Source organism: Lissotriton vulgaris, chromosome 4_1, assembly GCF_964263255.1.
Source record: "Lissotriton vulgaris chromosome 4_1, aLisVul1.2, whole genome shotgun sequence".
Classification (NCBI taxonomy): Eukaryota; Metazoa; Chordata; class Amphibia; order Caudata; family Salamandridae; genus Lissotriton; species Lissotriton vulgaris.
The window spans coordinates 1,913,237,784-1,913,244,719 of record NC_141691.1 but is presented as its reverse complement, the minus strand read 5'-3'; positions in this window follow the sequence as shown (position 1 = coordinate 1,913,244,719).

The window sequence follows — 6,936 nt, the reverse complement described above, 5'->3', positions numbered from 1 at the left end:
ATTAGGTTCAGTACAGTAAGGCACACTCTGGAATCTCGAAGATAACATCATGGGGATGTGAATCATCCATCTGACATAAAACCTTAGACATTTCATTACCAGCCCCAGAAAGCATTTATGCAAAAAACCCTTCACCTACTCTTCAGTTCTCAAGTTGCATTTAAACTGCATATGACATGGTGTAAGCAATAGCCATCTCTTGTGGAATCTCAAACCATACCCAATGCAATCAGATTTTGTGGACTGTCATGTAAATCTGGGCCCTATCCCATCCTAAAAATGTCAATACTTTGAAAAATGAACCCCAGAATTGAACTCTATCACAGATGGAGAGCATTCCCGTTCCTGCGGCACATTCATCAATTGTGCCAATCACCACATCAGTCAACCTGGAAGACCTGCACTGGCGGTCATTTTGTGATTTTGTTGCATTTAAGACTAGCTATATCACAAATAAAATCATTACGAAAGAGTGTCCTACACTGTATGGCAGTTCTTTACACATCTGAAGATGTATCTATTCAAAGGGCATCACATTTCCAAAGAAGGGCCAGCATCACTCTCATCTCTTGAGAAACAAAAGCTCCATTCTGTTCTCAGATATTTTAAATATACACAATCTTCAAGCATGGGCATCTCCCCTTCCTATTATTGAATCGTGTTGCTCCTAAGTTACAGTTCATTCATTTAGGTATATGCCATATGAATAAGGAATTAACATACATGTGAGGCTGTGAAGGAAAGAGATGTGTGCTGGAAAGCTCCACAAGAGATCAATATGTTTTGAATGTCAAACCAGGTGAAGTTTCTCTATCCTTAAAATTGAAGGACCCATTCAATAATATCAAAGGATTTATTGAATTATGTTGACTGGACTAGCAAAGAGGGTTGGAGTAATTTAAATCCCACTCTTTCAGTGTATGACACACATTCATCTCTTATATCAGTCGCAGGCAGCATATACTTCAGACATAAGAAGTGATTTGGGATCTCTTTCCTGAGCGGCAGGAATGTGATCTCAGGGCAATTCTGAAAGGTTGGGGTTAGCTGGGCATGTGCGTGCATACACTCTTAAACTCTTTGACAAGCTTTTCTTACATACAACTATCTCAACAGAGGTGTAAGAGGCTCTTCAGCCAGGGTGACAGTGGCTGAACCCTAGTCCTGCAGAATTAAGTACCATAATCATGTTATCCCAATTCTATTCTCTTCAAACAGTGCCTAGAGAAGTTTCAGCATATAATGTGCTAATAAAATACCTTTAACTTAGTACATTGTTGACCTGCCAGCCTGTCCCAAGTTACTAGATAAGTCATAACAATAATTATAAAAACTGTAATAATAAGTATAAAAACTGAAGTGCACCACCTAAACGGTGACACACTGTCAGTGCACCCCTTATAGCAGTCCTCTGGAAGGGGGAATAGGGAGTGCTATGTGCCCCCCCAAACTTCCCCATGCAGGTAGGTGCAGACACTCTCTGCACCCGCCTCTGAGGGGATCTCTAATCCCCTTTAAAAGTGCAGGCGGGTTGCCTCTTGCAGAGTGAAACATTGGGCAGCTGCTTCAAAGCCACCCAGTTTTCACTTGAAAGCACTGCCCTCAAGGCAGCGCTAGTTTTGTGGCTGTCCTGGGGGCAGTGCATTCTATGTAATAGGGTGCACTTTCAGTGTTTGCACCGGCACACCTGTTTTAAGGTACACCAGGGAGCAAACAGAGGAAGTGCATCCTAGACATAATAGGACCCCTGATGCCTTTTCAACATTCTTTTCCCTCCTCCTCTCCTTCCCCTCTTTTACCTGCCGGCATCCTTTTCCATCTTTGTATTTTCTGCGGAACAGGTCAAGGATATTGTGTGAAGCCTATCAGCGGTCACTAAGACGTTAAAAGTCCTGCAGCATCAGGGTGGTCAACAACACATCACCCAGATGCTACCTGTTAGTGATGGGTCTCAGAAACACAGAGGTTTGCGGTTTAGGCCAGCACATTTCTCACGGTGTGGAGCAGAATCCAAAGAAGAGACCCCTGGGTTCCTCATAGTGCATAAGCTGCATTTGCTACATGAGTGCTTCTCATGAGCTTATCACATTTGAGCTTACCTCTCTCTTTAGTCCTTTCATTTTCATCATTGCCCACTGCTCTACTAGACATAACTTCACTCTTAATCTTTGTTTTTTTTTCCAGTGTGTATATGTATGTATATATATATATGCATACAGCCATATAAATACACAAGTCACAGTTGTTGCAGCCAGGGTTCAATTGTGTGACTCTCTGATCACCCAGAGACATATGCACTGATCGCATTAGCAAACAGACATTTCATAGCATTTTCATAAAACCTTTCCCCTCATCAAGTTAACTTCCATTTATTTATGAATTAAAGTGAATGTTAGCTTTTTTTTATATGCAGCTACTTGAAGTTATAAAATTAACAATAGTTACACATGAATTTGTTGTTTATAGCCACATGTTGGACCCTACCAAACCTTTCACTGACCCTGCCCCACCCCCTCAGCATTGCAAGCTCTGAGTGTAAATGAAGGCAGACTGGAAATGCACAAAGTAGACAAGGTGCTTGCAGGCCATCTTCATTTACAAGTACTTGCAAACTCATTTGCGTCTACCTATGAATGCAATCATGACACCCCCCCCCCACCCTCCCCTACACCCTCTGAGGCGTGCCTCACAGTTTGAAAACATCTGGGTTAGGGTCATGTTTGAAGAAGGAGGCCTCTGCTGATAGATAACTGCAGGCAGCAGTTCCATTTGATGGAGGGTTCACACAAAGAATGCTACTTAAAAGTGTCAACTACTTTGTTAAGTCACATATATCAGAGTAGGTGAAAATGAACTGTTCGCAGAGGAAGCAGAGTGCATAAGTGGGTTTGTGAAATATGCAGGTTGTAGCTGTATGCGGAAGCTCTACAGTTTCTACCGCTTAGCAGAGGCCCGGCAGTAAGTACAAGGGGAAGCTCATCATATCGCACAAATGTGATGCTGCAATCTCATGTATGTGTCTGAAAATAAATCTTAATAGTGGTGAGGTGCAGAACCTTTAACAGATGCATATTACACATCATCCGTCCTCCCTGTCCCAGTCAGAACAGAGATGAGAAGTCTGCCTCACACTAACCACTATGCCTAAATGTAAACAAGCGTTGGCAAATGCAACAGGTTTCGCCTATTTGATTAATACTAACATTTTTTGTAAGTTTTAGCTTGATGAGCAGTTGTGCAATATAAGATAAAGAAACTCAGTAAAAGTGTTATGGCTTCTTTATTAATAAAGATAATATATTGTGCAGTTACTGGTGGTATTATAAAGCGCTCCTGTACCTTCAGTGATGTTGGCTCTATATAGAATTGACATCTTCACAACTCCTATCTATTTTCCTGTCGACCAGTGGAGCATCCACCAATTAAGTAAATTGTTGAATCATTTTTATATTTATTTGTTTTCCTTAAATGGCACACTGAGGCTCCTCTCTACCTGCTCATGTGCAGAGATGGGGTAGAGAGAAGCTTTGACATAAAAAGTAAGTCTGGTGGAGACTGGCTTCCTGCAGTGCTACCTCCCTGGCTGTGTGGATACTGTGCTAGCGACTGGGAGTTTGGTGGCCTCTTCTGTCTGGCTCCAGTTCCCTCGTGATGATGAGCCCTGGTTGCCAGGCAACCCTATAAAAGGTCAGCGTTTGCCTTGTGCTACATTTGCAAGGCGGTCACAGACTCTATTGTACATGTATTCCTGTAGTGGTATGGAGCATTGCCATCTTCGTTTCCGCAAAGCCGTTAAGACCTGGCTTTTTGCCCAATAACTCTCTTCGGTAAGCTGCAAAGTTTTCTTAAGATCTGGCTTTTGCGATATATCTCCCTCTGGATTACTATGCTATACTGCCAATCAGCGCCGGGAAACCCTCACGGGTAGCTGTTCGCGCTCTACAAGATTGATAAATAAAATAAATAAATAAAATAATAAATGTTAATTCGACCTACAAGAGTATTATCCCTGAATCTCCTGTGGATGAGGAAGTATTGCAGATTTCTTGTGGAGACCTGTAATTATTTACCAAATAGGCAGTGGCCCAAAGAGTGCTACATTCAAGGCTCTCATTTTCAGGAAGTATTGGTGCATATTCAAGATGTGTTGGGGTTTGGACAAACCCAGCAAGTGCAAGACAAGTTTTATTCTCAACATAGTGCCATCGCAATTGACAGTCGTCCTTTTCATTAAGGGAATTGTCTTGAAAGAATGCAAAGACAATGGTGGATCGTCTGTTTCTCGCTTTATTGATTAGCTACATCCGATTAACCGATTAGAGGAACTGTTTCTACATTTTCCAGAGGTCAATACAAATCTTTCTTTATGGCGCCTTCTACTTTACCAATGGAGGATGCTGTTTTTTTGGGCATGGTGGAGAAGAAGGTTGAGAGTGTCTTAAAAAGGATCTTTTACACAGCAAACATTGCTGAGAGAACAAACATATATGCAGCATGTGCAACATAGGTACTTTTAAAGGATTTTCTGTCCCTCTATGATGCCTTACAGGATGGTTCTCATCATGTGCCGATTCTAGCCAATAGAGAGCGTGTGACTCACCATTTCTCAGATGTGCCATTTGATATTTTAGGGTCCTTAGCATCATCGGATGATGCAATGATTCAAGGAAGGAGGCTCCTTTAGATGTGGATCCCTGGAATCTGGTTGTTGGTCAGAGATTGTTGATTCAAAACCTCCCTTTTACTGGTCAAAAGTTGTTTGCCGATGAGTTAAACAACATGGTACAATAGTTGGCAAATGGAAAAAAAGATTTTGAAAGGCCTTCACTTTTTTTCAGGGACGAAACCCTTCATTCAGCAAGATTTGCAATCTCAAAGGATAAACGTCCCCCCTGGGCTGGGGGACCACATATTGCAACCAGCCTTCTCTATCCTCAGACCAGTCCAAATGACTATAAAAAAGTGGGCGTCGATTAAAGCTGCTTTATCACCATTAGTTAGAGACAATTCAATAAGTTTGGGTTTTCTCAATCATGAAAAAAGACTTGGTACAAATGTACTCCATTACCAGAAGACAAGTTAAAAAGAGACTTCATGATGCAGGGCATTCCTGCTCTTCTGGCCTGTAGAGCAATCGTTCTGACAAGTCAATGTTTCCAAGAATTCTATTCTTGACGTTTTTAGATCCAAAACAGGACAGTTTATATCATGCAGTCCTTAGTCTAAAGAAATTGAACAGGTTTATTTTCCTAAACACTTTCAGAATGGCAACATTTCAGACCATCATCTCATTGATGTCAACTAGAGGTTTTCTGGATCTTAAGTATGCCTATTTCCAAATATCAATCAATCAATCAATCAGTGACACTTATAAAGCGCGCTACATACCCGTAGGGTCTCAAGGCGCTGGGTGGGGGGGGGGGGGGGGGGGGGGGTGCCGCTACTGCTCGAACAGCCAGGTCTTCAGCTTCTTCCGGAAGGAGAGGTGGTCTTGGGTCAGGCGCAGGTCGGTCGGGAGGGAGTTCCAGGTCTTGGCGGCCAGGTAGGAGAAGGACCTTCCTCCTGTAGTCGCTCTTCGGATGCGGGGGACAGCGGCGAGGGCGTGGTTGGCTGATCGGAGGTGGCGTTTGGGAGCGTAGAAGTTGACTCGGCTGTTGAGGTAGCTCGGGCCTTGGTCGTGTAGGGCTTTGTGTGCGTGGGTGAGGAGGCGGAAGGTGATTCTTTTGTTGACGGGGAGCCAGTGAAGGTCTCTCAGATGTCCGGAGATGTGGCTGGTTCGTGGGATGTCGAGGATGAGTCTGGCTGAGGCGTTCTGGATCCGCTGGAGTCTCTTCTGGAGCTTGGCGGTGGTACCGGCGTAGAGGGCGTTGCCGTAGTCCAGTCGGCTGGTGACGAGGGCCTGGGTGACGGTCTTCCTGGTCTCGGTGGGGATCCACCAGAAGATCTTCCGTAGCATGCGTAGGATGTTGAAGCACGCCGAGGAGACGTTGTTGACTTGCCTGGTCATGGAGAGGGAGGAGTCCAGGATGAAGCCCAGGTTGCGTGCATGGTCTGTCGGTTTGGGTGCGGTGCCCAGGGCGGGAGGCCGCCAGGAGTCGTCCCAGACGGAGGGTGAGGAGCCCAGGATGAGGACCTCCGTCTTGTCCGAGTTCAGTTTCAGGCGGCTGGTCGTCATCCACTCGGCTACCTCTTTCATCCCTTCGTGCAGGTTGGCTCTGGCGGCGGCGGGGTCGTTGGTCAGGGAGAGGATCAGTTGGGTGTCGTCGGCGTAGGAGATTATGCTGAGGTTGTGTTTGCGTACGATGGCTGCGAGGGGGCTCATGTAGACGTTGAAGAGGGTGGGGCTCAGAGATGATCCTTGGGGGACGCCGCAGATGACTTCGGAGGCCTCTGACTTGTACGGTGGTAGGCGGACTCTCTGTGTTCTTCCGTCGAGGAAGGAGATGATCCATTCCAGCGCCTTGTCCTGGATTCCGATGTTGCTGAGGCGCCGTACTAGGGTGCGGTGGCAGACCGTGTCGAATGCCGCAGAGAGGTCTAGGAGGATGAGGGCCGCTGTTTCTCCATTGTCCATCAGGGCTCGGATGTCATCGGTGGCGGCGATGAGGGCGGTCTCGGTGCTGTGATTGGCTCGGAAGCCAGACTGTGAGGGGTCGAGGGATCCGTTCGTCTCGAGGAAGGCGGCCATCTGCTTGTTGACGGTCTTCTCGATGACTTTGGCTGGAAACGGGAGGAGCGAGATGGGGCGGTAATTCTTGAGGTCGGTGGGGTCCGCTGTTGGTTTCTTGAGTAGAGCGCTAGTAGAGCGCTGAGTTCGGCGTGTTTCCAGCTCTCAGGGAAGATGGTGGTGTTGAAGGATGTGTTGATGATGTCTCGCAGGTGGGGTGCGATGACAGCGTCGGCCTTGTTGAAGACGTGGTGAGGGCAGGGGTCGGT